The 16,476-nt window shown below is 38.6% G+C and overlaps 1 non-coding gene across 1 annotated transcript; it reads left to right on the top strand.

The window, feature by feature from the left end:
- Positions 1-215: 215 nt before the first annotated feature.
- Positions 216-288, top strand: trnak-uuu (transfer RNA lysine (anticodon UUU)). The gene has a single exon. It is a non-coding gene; the product is annotated as a tRNA-Lys (tRNA).
- Positions 289-16,476: the final 16,188 nt, after the last annotated feature.

Raw genomic sequence — 16,476 nt, 5'->3', positions numbered from 1 at the left:
GAAAAAATCAGTAATGTGAGGAAAGATTAATTGTGGGAGCCCCTTACCTCCCCATGTCATGCTGTATTTCTCACTCATTCTACTGGGTGAGGTGCCGTCGCTTCTGGATAAAGTCTGTCAGTGGTCATTCCAGACGGGTCAGGTATGACTGCGCTTCGGCACAAGAAGAGACATGTGACTTACGAGGATCCCGACAGTGTCGTTCGTTTTCCAGGGCCCGGGTAGCTCAGTCGGTAGAGCATCAGACTTTTAATCTGAGGGTCCAGGGTTCAAGTCCCTGTTCGGGCGTTTATGTTTTCCTTAAGTGTATTGTGAATTTCATTATAAATCGTATTTTATCTTCCACTCTTCTAGCTGTACTGTTGATATTTTAAAAGTTCATCACTTGTATTTTCTTTAGTGTTTCCTTTCACAAACCGAAAATGTTCAAGACTATTTTGTCACCGCACTCCACGTAGATAATCACAGGAAAAGTAAAGGAAACGCAGTGAGGAGCTCACACAGCGAGTACTCTTGAATACAACAAGAGGAAAAGCACACTCTGCACATCTGTGGAACATCACGTCCGAGTTTACAGTGACAGCAGAGATTGAGCGAAGTAGTTTTTTATTACTGGCTCGCTGAACGATCTCTCAAGAAACCCCGGTGGAGATTCAACAGGTCTCTAATAATCACGTTCAAAAAGGTGACGATACATTTTTCTTTTAACTAAGTAGCCTTAATGGCAACACAGTGTTAGGAGTCCGGCTTTTCTTATTTCTTCTGCAGAACCAGCGGTATCGGAATATACTGATCCGCAAAATAAGCGCTTTCGTTTCTGATCGTTTTTATTGAGCGCTGCTCTAAACTTTACATTTGCTTGTGCTGGTTTTCCTCATGAAAAAAGAAATTTCTCTAATTACATGATTCCATGATCAACGAGGAGAAAGAAATAAAATACATAATTCATTATAAGAACTAAAGGCAAGATGGCTGGTGGTCTAAGGCGTTCAGGTCGCAGTTTCCTCTGGAGACGTTTGTTCAAATCGTACTTCTAATAAGTACTCTTTTTCTCGTTAGAGTAGAAACGATAGAAGCCTTAAGTGGGAAAAAATCACAACATCTCGCATTTCACGTGTTTAATGTTAACTGTCTAAGTGGTTGCCTCGGTGATTGATAGCTCTTCTCTCTTGCAGGGTGACGGCAAACTTCTTCAGAGAGGGAGTCTCCCACGCACGGCTTTTCTTCATCAAGAGCCGAGGCAACAGAGACAGACTTCAAACTGACATGAATTACTTCATGAGCGTTTATGACCGTCTTTAAAAAGCTGAGAGAAGTCGAAAACGTCTTTGGAAAAGAGGAAATGTCTGCTGACAGTAAACTGAGCTCACCCTCAGCTGCGGACAAGCGCTCCTCGTTAGTACAGTGCTGAGTAACCTCGCTTGTCGCGCGAGAGACCGGGTTACGTTTCTGTGACAGGGCGCTGGTTAAATTTTTTAACAACCTGACTTCATTTAGAAAGTGTGTACTGTGTACTAAGTTTCGGACTAGTTAGTGCAGTAGAATATGGAGATCATCTCCAGCTCTGAGCTCAACTGCAACAAGCAGTCGTGCTGAGCAAAGTCAGAGCCCAGCTTAACGTGTGCTCAGTGTGGTGCTCAGGACACAGGGGTATTGTTGTGGTTATAATTAGCACAAACTGCACGGGCTCTGAATCAGAACATTTCAATTTATCTGATCAGTAAATTAAAATGCAGGACACATTAATATAGGATTTTTACTGTGTCTCTGTCCTGTTCGTATATAACCCAATGTCCCTCACAGTTTAGAAGATACCAGTATGGACACCTAACTCGTAATTCGGTACTCATTGCAAATAGTCCCAAAACAAGCACATCCAACAGCTGCGGGGTTGAAGGTGAACATGTATCGTATTGTAATGGCTTCTATTTCCACTGATGAATGAGACAGTTTCATGAGGAGATCCTACGCACAATTAAGCGAACACATCGCTATTTCGGTCTGATGTAGAGGCTCCATTTGTGTCAGCAGTACTATAAATGTAAGTCTTATACACTTTCAGGGGCTGCATTTGTAGCGCTTCATCTAAGAGGACTGTTTTACTTTACCGCACGGTTACATTCACCCACCCAATTTATTCTCAGAATACCAAATGGCTCAATAACCCTGTTTTCCCCTGGGAACCACCAGTGTACCGTCTCATTCCATTCAAAAATATAACAAATTTATTAAATTAATATATTCAATGAACTGTGTAACACAGAGCTGGAAAGGTGAAATCAGGATGGCTGAGCAATTGAGCAGTTGAATCTGTCGATCAGGATGGCTGAGTGGTTAAGGTGTCGAAATTATAGCCCACTGAGCAAATGTCTATGTGGGTTCAATCCCTGCTCCTGTAATTTGCTTTTGAAGTGACAGAACACTTTGAAGATTTTCACTCTATTAAAATATGTATTTACTAAATTTCAGTTCTCTTCACTCCCTGGGATAACTGAACTCTCACCATCGCATCCTGAAGGCTTTACATGCATTAGCTGTGATACAGCTCCTAATAAAGACAGAATGAAACTGTATCAATAATAAATGACATGTTTTAAATAAACGTTTATTGATAAACTTCATTATTAATAAAAGTGGTGTGACAGGAAAGCAAATTAAATATTACAATGATATTCCAAGCAACTGATGTGTGCCGGAGCCAAATGTCATCAACTGTGGGCTTTGTAAATTGTTTAAAAATTGTAAGTGAAGTTGAGATAATTAACAATTTGTTGATTCCTGCAGTTACAGATTAAAACGTGAGAAGAGTTTCTCTGGGTTTATCTCTGTCCGAGAGCCTGATGTGAATATGCTGAACGCAGTGTCTTTGATTTATGTACTCAAACAACCAAAGAATCCCATTCTCGTCATCCTATGGTTTGTCAAACGTGATTTTTTCAAAGTGGGTGTGATTTCGTTTAGTCTTTCGCTCCTGTACTAGAGCAGTAATGTTTCTAGACGCGCATGAACATGGTATAATAGGCTGACAGCAGGACCACGTGGCCCACAAGCATTAACAGTATCAGAGGTGTCTGCAGTATGTTGGTTTGTGAGCAGCGATAAAATAAAATGCAGGGGAAGCAGGTGTGCCTGCATTAATAAAGCTCAATCGAGCGGAAGAAGTAACAGAAGAACCAACCAAAATCCAACAGCAAGTTTCTGCAGCTGAAATCACAGGCAAAACTGCCACTGGTGAGGCTTGAACTCACAACCTCAGCATGACTCCACTATGTAATGCACCACTGCAACTGAACAATGTGTTTGTTACATGTCTTAGATGTATTTATTGGAAGGTTGCGGAAATCGTAAATCACTGATTTCATTATCTGCACGTTTAATATCTAGGAGAGAGAACTCCTTCAGGTTCTACAGCTCATAAGTGCACTTTAAGAAGTCTTTGCTTTTGTGAGATGGATCTCCGAGGTGCAGCTTTTTTCTTATTACTAAAGATACCTCTACATTGTAAACTATTTGAAGACCTAGAAAAAGGAACGTGGCGTTAGTTGAAATAAGCACTGAATGGGTTAAAACCCACGCTAAAGTGATGCCTTGTGGAGAATAAATCAACATACTTTATTCGCACAGGTCACTCTGCCACGGACAAGAACGATCAGCTACCACCACTATTATTATCATTATTATTATTATTCAACCATTTGGGGAACAATACAATTGAACAATCCCACTGTTCTTATGGCAAGAAAAATAACATGAGACCACTGTAAGAATGTTGTAATTGTTTGAACAATTGATTTCTATTTTTCCCTCTTATGGGCAACACTGTGGTATTTCTTTTTCTCTTCGTTGTTGTGCACGGGCTAGTTCTGCAGCGATATTTGCCACAGAAATTTCTGCGCAGCTCCGTATTAAATCTGTTCTCAACTACCAACGGACAGAAGACGACTCCAGTAGATAGCTGTGTAGTTGTGTAGGACCACACACGACACAGTGATAGTGGGGCTCTTAATGGACTGGTACACAGACCACACGAGAGGCAAGCAAAACGCTTTTAAAATTCCAAAGGCTCACCAAGTCAGAGGAACAGCAATGAACTGAAAAGATCTGTTACAGACGTCTATGTTAACCACTTTAGAGCTATAAATGCCATTTGTTTAATTTATCTGTAGATTAACACTCCCAAGTAACAGCACCTTACAGTATATTAATGTTAATTCCGCTGGTGGACATTAGCTGGTGTTTTTTGTAACAATTTGCTTGCTCTGCTGTAAGGAATAATAATAACATCACTTTATTAACCCTTTACAATTTATTGCATTAGGAATTATCTTTTTGCATACCCCAGCTTGCTCTCCATGAGACACACAGATAAGGAGAGAGCCTGGGGTCAGAGCACAGGGTCTGCCATTGTATGGTGCCCTGGAGCAGTTGGGGTTAAGGGCCTTGCTCAGGAGCCCAACGGAGTAGGATTCCTCTGCCGGCAGAGGGATTTGAACAAGCAACCTTCCAGCCACAGGCACAGATCCTTAGCCACCCCAAGCATATAAAGTAAAGTAAAAAATATACAGTATATAAAGCACGCGAACTTAAATGTTCAAAGTTTTCAGGCTCTTTAGCATTTTCCTTCACACATGGAAAAAGTTCGATGTGTTCTTGTCACATTTCTACACGTAGATAACACAAGATAACACGTACACAAGAATGGATGTAACAGTACAGGACATACAGTGAGGAATTCGCACAGCTTTCAGCTCAGTGCGGAGTCCAGAGGGAGGACTCGCTCGCTGAATGATCTCTCAGGAAATCTCGGTTGAGATTCAACAGGTGCTTCTTCAACAGCTACGACAAGTCGGAAGACTCACTGAAGTCCGAAAAGATCAGCCTCTGTGATGCAGTGTCCAGTGACACTAACTGTCCTACTGTTCTCTGTTAATGTAGAGGGTGAATATGAGGTTTCTTTCTTGTAAAATATTTTCGAGCGTATTTTTGCTGCTGAAAATTAATCTTGTGCATTTGAATGAATTCCGATATTGTCAACTAATTCTATACATTGTTTCATCAGACTAGAACATTTAGAGGAGCTCAACTGCATTAATTAATTGCATAGTGATAGTATTTCTTGCCGTTTAAATACGTCAGTCAAAAATGTAGAGAAGGTGCTCCTATTTTCACCATTATAAGAACTGTGATGCACCAGTATTATTTACTTTCATAAAAGTATTGTAATTGTATTGTTCTGTTCCGTTACAGTCTTGAGTGACACAAACCTTCTCTTTTACTGCACTACACAGTTCAGCACACAAGGATCCTCAGTCAAACAAACACTGCAATCACTTGATAAAAGCCATTTCTCATCCTTTCTCTTAGTGTTGGTGCTACTATTGTATGCAAAGGAGGCGACTTGACAATGAAAGGTGTGATCATCTTAAAGAGAGTCTTCATGAAGGTGTGCGTCGTCAAGCTCTCCACTGGCAATTGACCGGGCTTGTGAAGAAACCAATCTCATTCAACAATCATACAAATTGCACAGCTTAAGGCACATGAAGCAAAATCCATGGGCTAATTGACACAAAACAATGTCGCTTCACATTATCCGCAAAGCTGTTTTGCTTGTTGACCACCTCTTCCTACATTACAGTGAGCACATACTGTATATTTCAGTTCCTTCTCTTTTATTTTCCTTACTATTTGACTGTCCCTTTCCCCCATGTGGAGATGTATCCACAGCCAAAACCCCGTGTTTCGCCCTACGTTTGTGCCAGTTTTACATTTGGTGTAGGAGCCTGCCTTACAGAGGTCCAGTGGCACAGTTGGTTAGTGTGTGGTATGCATGTAGCTGTGCACAGTGGAGTTATAATGAGGTTGTGTGTTCAAGCTTTCCCTGGAGCATTAAGTCTTTTGAACGTTTTCCACCCATAAAAAGTTCATTCGCCGTAGTAGTTTCACTGTGACTTTGCAGGTAAAATAATATTTTGTATGCGATAAATAAGTGAACTAGAAAATATTGGAAAGAAATGGCTTGTCACACTATTCGCAGCAGGCACTCAGACAGAGAAATGTCCTGTCATTAAAGAAAATTCATGAAGAAGAGGAGTGACATCATTGCAAAGGCGATATTTTCTGATGTCTGTTTTGGTTAATAATCATTTGCGTGGGAATTACTTCTGTCATTATTACTAATACTGATAAAAACAGAGAACTCACAGCTCTCTGGACATTGCCCTGGACTCTAGAAAGTCTTTTTATTTGCAAGCGGCTCTGGAACTCAACACCTGTTGATGGGTCACTTCTGTCAGACACATCAGTGGAACCCAAGCCCACCTACACACACATTCACACACACTGATAGATATACTGTACACCTACACTCTCACACACATTTACACTCACAGACACATCACACAATTATACACACAATAAGACACTCACACACTCACATATATACACTCACAGACTCACAAATACACAAATAGACACTACAGATGCAGCCATTCAAAATGCGCGGGCGATACCGCATTATTTTGCGGTACGCTGTACGCAGTCTACCGCAAGCTACCGGTAAATACCGCGAGTTACCATAAATTCTCCTATAATATGACAAGCAAAATAATAGTATCCGGAATTTCCGCAAGGTGGAGCTAATAAAGCTCAACCTCTCATGTTTGAGCTGTGGCCATCAAAGTCTTTAATGAAGATATTACTAATAGTATTAATAATGAATGACCTTGGACAAGCTGTAAGTGTAAACTCAAAGTATTGCCCTGGTCAACATTCTTTTTTTCATTGACCATCTTTGTAAAAGTAACACCACAGCATTTCGCAATCACGCATTTGTTTCCAATCATGCAAAGTACAGTGATTCACCATGCCTTTCACATGCTCATAAAAGAGATTGATTTAGGAACATAAACATATTACCGTATGCAAACTGTACTGTATACAGTATGTATATGTATATTTAATGTCTTAACTGTGCCCGTTTAAGTATTGACTATTCATATCTAATTTTACCACTGAAGGGAAATCTTAGTAGCTGAGCATAAAAAGAATAGGAGCATACTGCAACGCGTGTGAAGGCCATAAACGATATTAATTTTGGAACATAAACATACAGTATATGGCTGGTCTCGGTACTTTAAAGAAAACATACACGAAACATGGTTTCATTATGACCAGAATCTGTCTTGAGATATTTTTAACTTGATTTACAGTATTTGAGAGGTATGTCTTAACACCGATACTACAGTGCTTAAGTACTGCTCACGTATATGTTTCTAGGTTTATATTATGCATTTCATAAGGTCAAATTACTTTTGAGCAACTAATAAGAAGCGCGAAACGGTATGCGTTTTAGTTTCGTTTCGTGCTGGGACCCGTGGATTGATTAGAGATATCAAGTACATACAAGTCATTTTTTAAATGTTGTAGTTCGTCTTGAAAAAATGTTACGAGTACATCATCTATCAACAATTACACAGGTTCTGTTTCCATATTGCGGATTTTGGTTACGTAATATTATTTTCTAGATTTCACGTTGTGAATATATGATTTGGGCAAACAGAGCCGCAAAGAAGTACATTATGGGTTGTTGTTTTTTTTATGCAGTTTTATCTAGAACAAGCGATGCTTAAACCTTTGTCTGATTCTTGTGAAACTATCCACACGACAGTTACAGTACCTAGGAGTTGACTTCAGTGATGTCACTGATGGGATGTTTCTAAAAATCCATCCTCTGTAAAACGTCTTCTCTAGTTGTCCTGCATATGTATTCGCTAATGAAGCTGTGTGTTCTGAGCCTGGATCTCTACATTTCTGTATGAACCAGCTTAGAGGGCTAAAGACAGCTTGTGTTTAAATTGAGTGTAAGGCAATTTATGCTTCTAAAGTCATGGTCAGCATTTATTATTGTACTGTGCTGTAAACTTGTTCTGTGCCAAGTCACATTATTTTATAACGTTTTTATAGCGTTATCAAATCCGGTGGAGTTTCCTGACTCCCATGTCACATGGTCTGTGATTGAAACTTGTAAAACCGGTTTAATTCGTCACAGCCAGCACTCCGGTTGTAAAGTAGAAGCAGGCGAGATTTCCAGCGAAAAACACCTCCCCCTTCTTCAGGTGTGAGGGTCTTCTGCTCAGAATGAAACGCTAAAATGTAATTTAGGCTCTGAATGGGTTCAATTGTGATTTGGGCTTGATTAAGGTCGCTGCCTTTCATCTAAAACCCTACTTGAATCCTTCTAAACTAAAAATCAGTGTTTGTGAGTTCTAAATAAAGAGGTATCCAGGTAACAGTGAAACGGGCGGACAGTCTGGGGAGATCGCCCTTTTTCCATGTAAATAGTTCCCTGGTTCCGCACCCCTTGGTGTTTCTCTCGCTCTCTCTCGGGTCACCTGATCATTAGCTCGAAAGATTTGAGTGCTTTGTGTATATTCTAATGGTAGTGGGGGCAGGGTGTGTGGGAACAGGTTTGGTTGAAATTGCATTGGAGATCTATGTTCTTCACACCTGAAACATTTTCTCTGAAAGCATTTTCTTCGCAGTTTAACCGATCTTGTTACAGCATGTTACAGTTTACTATTATTAACCATATTAATTTTAAGTGCTTAATGTAAAATCTTGTAAAAATATATTTTCATTGTTCAAATATACATTAAGTCTGACTATCATATAATAAGTTAAATACAAAACTAAAGAAAAAATAGGGTTAAATATAATTCAAAATATTTTGCTAACAATGTTAACTGTTTATGAATAATAAAATGTATTAGCTAAGGAGTAGGATGGCACAGTTGTTAGTATGTTTTTTGTTTTGTTTCTTTTTCATAAATACAACAGTAGTACCTGATGTCTCAGTGGCTTTCAAAATTAAATTATGCATGCAAACCTGTGAACTAGAAAGATAACTAAGATATCCATCCATTTATAATGGTGGCAAAGTGGTTAGCATTGCTATCTTGCAGCACTGGGGTCCTAGGTTCAATTCCTGCCATCCTGTGTGTGTGGGGTTTACATGTTCTCTCTGGGTTACATGGTTTTTCTCCATATGTGTGATATGACTCCCTCTCGCACTCCAAAACATACTGGTAAGTTAATTGGTTTATGGGAAAACTGGCCCTGGTGTGTGTGTGTTTGTGTCTGTCTGTCCTGTGATGGACTGGCGCTATGTCCAGGGTGTATTCTGCCTTGTGTCCGTTGCTTACTGGGATAGGCTCCAAATCCTCTGTACTGGATAAAGAGATTAGAAATGGAAGTAAAGGCACTGTGTGGATGGAACTATACACAGTGTTAGAAACCCACTATGAAATGGCAGCATCTCACTGAGAATAAAATATTTTATACTGCTGGCTTAAGGAAACAGCCTTTCCACCTCTCTTGCACATCAGTATCCATACCTAGTTATTTAAACAACTTGCCTCTAATTATAAACATCTTAATATGCTGGCTCTGTGGATCCGCATCAGCTATGTTTGCCCATTCCTTCAATTCATGTGCATCCAACACACAGTTCAATGCCAGCAACTACACATAATCTAAAATACAATCCTTATTTCAGTATCTATGTAAACATATAGTCTGTTAACTTCATCATCTTCATCAAAAGTATGCCTAACCCCATTAGGAAGTGTTCTTGTTATAAGTGTATTCCTCAGCTTTCCCCAAACTATCTTCTTCTTGCCAACATCTCTAGTCTTTTATCCTGCAATAACTCAGCCAACACTTAAATCTCCAAAAGCTGCTTGTGTTAATTTCTTTAAATCACAAATATCATGTGTAAATACTGGCCATGTAATACTCTGCATTGTGGAATAATAGTTTATTTTAAAGGGAACTAGAGAAACTAAGAACTAGAGAAATCTAGTTTTTTTCTAGAATTAATAAATGCACATCCTGTTCACTGAGGAAATTAAATCCACACTGAGCAATCTTCAATATGTTCAGAATATGACAGCAAGAATCCTATCAGGGATGCATTACACCTGTTTTCAAGTCCTTGCACTGGTTACCTATCAGATTTCGTGTCAACTTCAAAATCCTTATCCTCCTTATATACTGTCCTACAACTGTTATTATTGATCTCCGAATTATTGTACTTGACATGACTTCATTCAGCCTTTCCTGAATGTCTATGACAGGCAGAGAGAGTGCTGTTTCTGGTGCGATCTTTTACAGCTGACATTTCACTGTTTTAAACGAACAAGAAATTAGATTGCTCATAAATCACTTATTCTATATAAACACAGCGTAATTGCCCTCCGAAAATCTTCTTTTTCTTGTTCGTTTTAGAGACCTTGATCGAAACTGATTTTAGATGTCAGAAAGGATTTATTTTCTCTGTATTTCCTACATTGCTTTGTCGAGATTTTAACTTTATATCTAACTTTATATCTAGGCTCAGATTTCAACTATAAATCGTACAGTAATTAATAGCAGTAAATACTGATGTTTATACATAAAAAAGTCATGCCTTGGAGTATGGACCCCCAAAGGAATGCCATAGACTCAAACTGCAAAATAAACACATACAGAAAGAAAGTATTTGTATTGTAATTGCAAATCCTGGTACTGTATGAGTGATTGGTATGACTTTCCTCATTACAAATCTCTTATTAGAATTTAAATTTCTCTGTAACTCCAGGTCAGAACAGAGAAAATGTAACTGCCTTAAGGAGTTTACGATTATGAAAAATAGAAGGATAAGTATGATACGTATGTCTTCTGTCATTTTCTAAGTCATGTTACTGAGCACCAAATCTTATTGAGAATATGAATCCATTTAAGGTTTATACCATTAAAGTAACGGTTTATTCCATGCTGAAAATGTTTGTACCAGACTTTTTTGAGGCCTGTTTAATTGTGTCTGAAGTCTGATGTTGTAAATTTTATTGTTAAAAAGATCCATGAAAATGTCACTACTAAAGTTAGCTGGTACTGTTGGTACTGTAAGTGGCAAGTAGAGCTCATATTTTAGATTTTGTGTAGTTGCTAGCGTTGAACTGTGTGTTGGATGCACATGAATTGAAGGAATGGGCAAACATAGCTGATGCGGATCCACAGAGCCAGCATATTAAGATGTTTATAATTAGAGGCAATTTGTTTAAATAACTAGGTATGGATACTGATGTGCAAGAGAGGTGGAAAGGCTGTTTCCTTAAGCCAGATGCTGCCATTTCATGGTGGGTTTCTAACACTGTGTATAGTTCCATCCACACAGTGCCTTTACTTCCATCCATTTCTAATCTCTTTATCCAGTACAGAGGATTTGGAGCCTATCCCAGTAAGCGACGGACACAAGGCAGAATACACCCTGGACATAGCGCCAGTCCATCACAGGACAGACAGACACAAACACACACACACCAAGGCCAGTTTAAATCTAACCTCAGAACCTTTCTTTTCAGAAGACTTAGTGTCTGTATCTGCTTCATTTTCTAATTTTGGTAGCACCTCTAACTGCTTGTCTTTCTTATATGCATTTACTTTGTAATCTGTGGTCCTTTTATCTGTTTTTACATCTACTGTATTGCTTTGAGATGCCACCTTTAATGGTGATATATCAAATAAAGTTTTTTATTATTGTTATAGGGAAACATGATCAGATTGTCCCTGGTTCAGAAAAAAAGATCTAAAGTATACTAGTTTGTCACTCTTCTAATTCCCTTTGCTAAATGACTTTTCATACTAATCTGATCAATCTAACTGCCAGTTTTCTGTGCTTTCTCTATCCTGCTAGATTTGCAATTATTCTGAAAATTTTCATCTTGAAATAACTCATTTCTAAATACCCTTTTCACTGTTAACATCTTGCAGCAACTCTGCGACAAAATATACACTCTGACAGTTCATCCTGCTACCAACATTAAATAGAACAAATCTTAAGATTTCTATATTTATGTCTTTATTTAGTGGTTTCATTAGTGACAAAGGCTAAACTTTCTTGGAAAAATGTCTTTTATGTGTTGTGGAAAAAACTGACTTGCTTTAACAAAATATGTTTACAAATCCTTTCACCTGACATTTTCGTAGTTAGAAATTATGGAACGCTCTGTTAAAAGCAATGGAGTTTTTATGTCCGTTGCAGTTCTTTTGCAACATGAATATAATTATATCGTTATTAATTTCTTGAGATACGTGATTCCATATTATATTCCCTTTTAATCAAATTCTAAAAGTATGCTTGTTGACTCCGGTATCGTGTTAGTTAAAGACTTCGATGCTTAAAATGTTTAGGGAGAAATGGAATACTGGTGTGTATTTTTTTCTTTAAAGTACCAAGACCAGCCATATACTGTATGTTTATGTTCCAAAATTAATATCGTTTATGGCCTTCACACGCGTTGCAGTATGCTCCTATTCTTTTTATGCTCAGGCACTAAGTAAAAGGAGATGCTTCATATTGCTTGACTAATTTTAAAAACTAAGTTAGAAATGCAGACGCTCCCTCGGTGCGCTGCTCTGGTGCGCCGGCTCTTACCCAGTGCCTGTCTGCAGTAAGCGTTACAATATACATACCCAACACTGCTTGTACCCATCTGTCATGCAAATAAAACACCTTGAATTGAATTGAATTGAGGGGAGAAGGGAGGGATACTAAAGCCAATACTGGCTCAATGGGCTTTGACGTGCTAATGCGTTGGTTTAACAGTCCGGGTGTGGCAGGCTTCCAATGTCAACTCGACTCGATTGGAAGACAATGAACGTATTTTAGCCCTAAATGAATTAATAGCAAACATGGTTTACATAAAATACATTTTTCCAAGAAAGTTTATAATAATACGATCTATAGTTGAAATCTGAGCCTACTTTAAAAATAAAGGAAAAGCATTTTCAGAGAGCAATCACGCTGTGTTTATGTAGAAAAAGCGATTAGGTTTATGAGCAATCTAATTACCTAATCGCTTAAAACGCTATATAAAATAAAGTTTATTTAGAGATGAATGATCAATGTGGTAGTTTAAATAATGTGAGTCAGGAAACTAACACAGCACCACCGGATTTAAGAACGCAATAAAAACGCTATAAAATAATGTGACACAGTACAGCACAGTACAATAATACTGACCATGACTTTAGAAGCATAAATTACCTTACACTCAATTTAAACACAAGCTGTCTTTCTGTATGAACCTCTAAGCTGGTTCATACAGAAAATGTAGAAATGCATTAGCCTGATTATGATTAAAAACACATAATTAAACATGCGTTTGCGATTTAAATCAGAACACGATTTAAATCAATATAAATGTTTATATTGTAACGCATACTGTCCAGCCTCCATTTCTCTATAAAAATTTACTGTTGCACACACACACACAATAGAAGCAGGAACCGCTGTCAGAAGGGAAGATATGTTCAAAATATCGCAAATATCGATCATGTTGCGATATTTTGAAATATAAAAGTCAACTGATTGTCCATAATATCGCTTACCTATTTTTTCGAAGAAATGTTTGTTAAAATAAAAGTTCAGCACCAGCTGGATTTGAACACACAACCTGCCAGTTGGTAGTCACACACCTAGACCAGTAGGCTACAAGAGAGCTCACACGATCAGGCAGGCGAAACAGCCCTACACAGCCCTGCCGCAGTACACGGATATAATCATACCGTTATTAAATTCTTTAGATACGCGATTCCATATTATATTCCCTTTTAATCAAATTCTAAAAGTATGCTTGTTGACTCCGGTATCACGTTAGTTAAAGACTTCGAAGCTTACAATGTTTAGGGAGAAATGGAATACCGGTGTGTATTTTTTTCTTTAAAGTACCAAGACCAGCTATATACTGTATGTTTACGTTCCAAAATTAATATCGTTTATGGCCTTCACACGCGTTACAGTATGCTCCTATTCTTTTTATGCTCAGCTACTAAGATTTCCCTTCAGTGGTAAAATTCAATATCTACAACGGGCACAGTAAAGACGTTTACAGTAAGTCTTTCTACGACAGACCAACGGACCACGAGTGCCCCTGTCGGTCAACCAATCACGCACCGCGGTATCCTGTGTCATCATACCTGCGGTATCTGTACCGCGGTGTCTGTGCCGCGCACTTTGAATGGCTGCATCTGTATATACGCACATAGACACCGCATACACTCTTAGGTACAGATACACTATAACTAACACTAATGCAGATACTCCTAATATTACAACAGTAACACTATCACCAAAACTTACACTATCATTGTTACTAACACTGACAAAAACTACTACTAGACTAATAATACTTATAATAACAGTAATACTCTCATGAAAACTAACATGATGATGATGAGTGTTAATACTCTGACACTAACACTATAAGTATCACTAATATTACATAAATACTAGCATTAAAACTAAAACTATCAATAATGCTATCATCATTAATATTCAGATAGACACTACACACACTGACAGACATGCCCACACATACACTTACAAATATAAAACTACACACTGACAGACACCACACACTCACGGACACAACCCATACACACACATTCTCAGTCATGCATTCACAGAAACAAAGAGACACTACGCATACTCATAGACACCAAACACTCAGAGACCCCACACGCTCACATACTAACAGACACATACCCACACACTCACAGACACCACACACTTCCAGACACGCACCCACACACGCACAGATACCACAAATACACTTATCTACAGATACACGATAACTAACACAAATATAAATACTACTAATACTTCAACAGTAACACTATAATTATAATTCATATTAACATGAATATGAACATTAAAACTAAAACAATCAGTAGTGCCACTGTCATTAATACTCACATGAACACTAGCATTAAAACTACCAGTTGTAATCTCACTAATATTAACATGAAGACACTGATATTAGTATTAGTTGCTACCCGTGACGTCACACCGCTCTCTGTGACAAATGCGAGACACTTATACGCGAGGAGTGACGGGGCGCCTGTTGCCGTGATTACCATTCTTATGATTTATAAACACTGGAAAAATGCATTTAAACTGTTACTTACATACATTTATGAACTTGAAATATCATTTTCTAGCTCTGGGATACAGTTACCTAAATAATAATATGAATAATCATTGTTTAATTTCGGATTGAACATTATTAACCCTAAACGCACTATGGTAATTGGTCGATACAGTCTTTATTAACTGTTTTCTAGATACTTAAACAGGGTCAAGAAATGAATCAGTACTCACCAATTGGTGAAGATAATCGATTTTTCTACGGTTCTTCAGTTTAAATAATTGGTTGTCGATAGATAAGTGATCAATAACTCTTCTCCGTGCGCTCCGTGCGCCTCCCGCGGTCTCTCTCTCTGATCCCGGCGCTCTGGCTGGTGTCTGTGACATCACAGCGCTTATTCTGACAGAGCAGAGCGCGTCTCTGCTGCTTTTGAGTGTCTTTTTCATGAATGCCAGAGGTATTCGAAATGTTGCAAAAAGAAAAGCATTTACTTCACAGATTAATGTGTTACAAAGTGTACCCGTGTGGAGCAGTAGAGAACGAGCATGAGTCCCTGAAATAAGCACTTTCAAGGGTTTTACACGAATCATCAGAGTATAGAAGCCAGGAGGATCAGACTCATGTTCCTGGAGGTTAAAACGTGTATCCTGGTTTTATTTCAACCCAGCTCTCAGCTCTATAGGTAGTCTGATGATTTAAATTAACTGTATAACTGTTACAAGACTTTATCTAATTGTACATTTATAAGACTGCCTGTGAGACACTTGTGAGAGCAGCTGAATCCCAGGGCTGGTGTAGAATCACACACAGACAGGTCTTCTTCTGTGTGATCTGAGTCCCACTGCTCAGAGCTACAGACTGGTCAACTGGTCACTATTGTAGTCACAACCATCGGCCTTTGGCTACTAATAATCAATATACTGATCAGAGTGTCAATACTGGTGTTTATTACATAAATACAAAGACAATTCCACACTCACTTGTGTTATAAAACACTTAAAAAACATGTTTGAGCCTGATATACAGTAAAGAAAGTAATACTGAAGGGCTGGAAGTCCTGGAAAGGGTTAATAGAACCTTCTTGCTTCCAAACTGGAACAGAGCCCACAGCTGCCAGATCAGAGACCCCTGAGCCCAGTTCACAGAGAAGAGAACCAGGAGCTCTTTTATGTCTCTAAGAGGGCTGGGAGAAAGGATAAAAGGGGGAAATGTGACTTGAGTCCAGGCTGTTCTGTCTGATCTTGTTCATGTAGCAGCACTGATTGTTTGAATATCTTCTGGTTCTGGATTGTGAGGATAGAGAGCAGTACGGTGTTGAGCTTCTGTCTGAGTGTGAGTCTGAGCTGTGAATCTGACTGAGAAGAGAATAATGTTTTTTTTTTTATTCTGCCTCAAAGTTTTTCTTCTTTGCCAAGTGGTGTTACATCCCCTTCAGATACTCTGCACAGACTGCTAGAGAGAAGAGGAGAGAGAGATGGACAGATTAGAGCACACGCAGCGAGAGAGACAT

The sequence above is a fragment of the Atractosteus spatula genome (genome assembly GCF_055471065.1).
Source record: "Atractosteus spatula isolate fAtrSpa1 chromosome 10 unlocalized genomic scaffold, fAtrSpa1.hap1 SUPER_10_unloc_5, whole genome shotgun sequence".
In the NCBI taxonomy this organism is placed as follows: domain Eukaryota; kingdom Metazoa; phylum Chordata; class Actinopteri; order Semionotiformes; family Lepisosteidae; genus Atractosteus; species Atractosteus spatula.
This window is presented reverse-complemented; position numbering and strand designations above follow the sequence as displayed.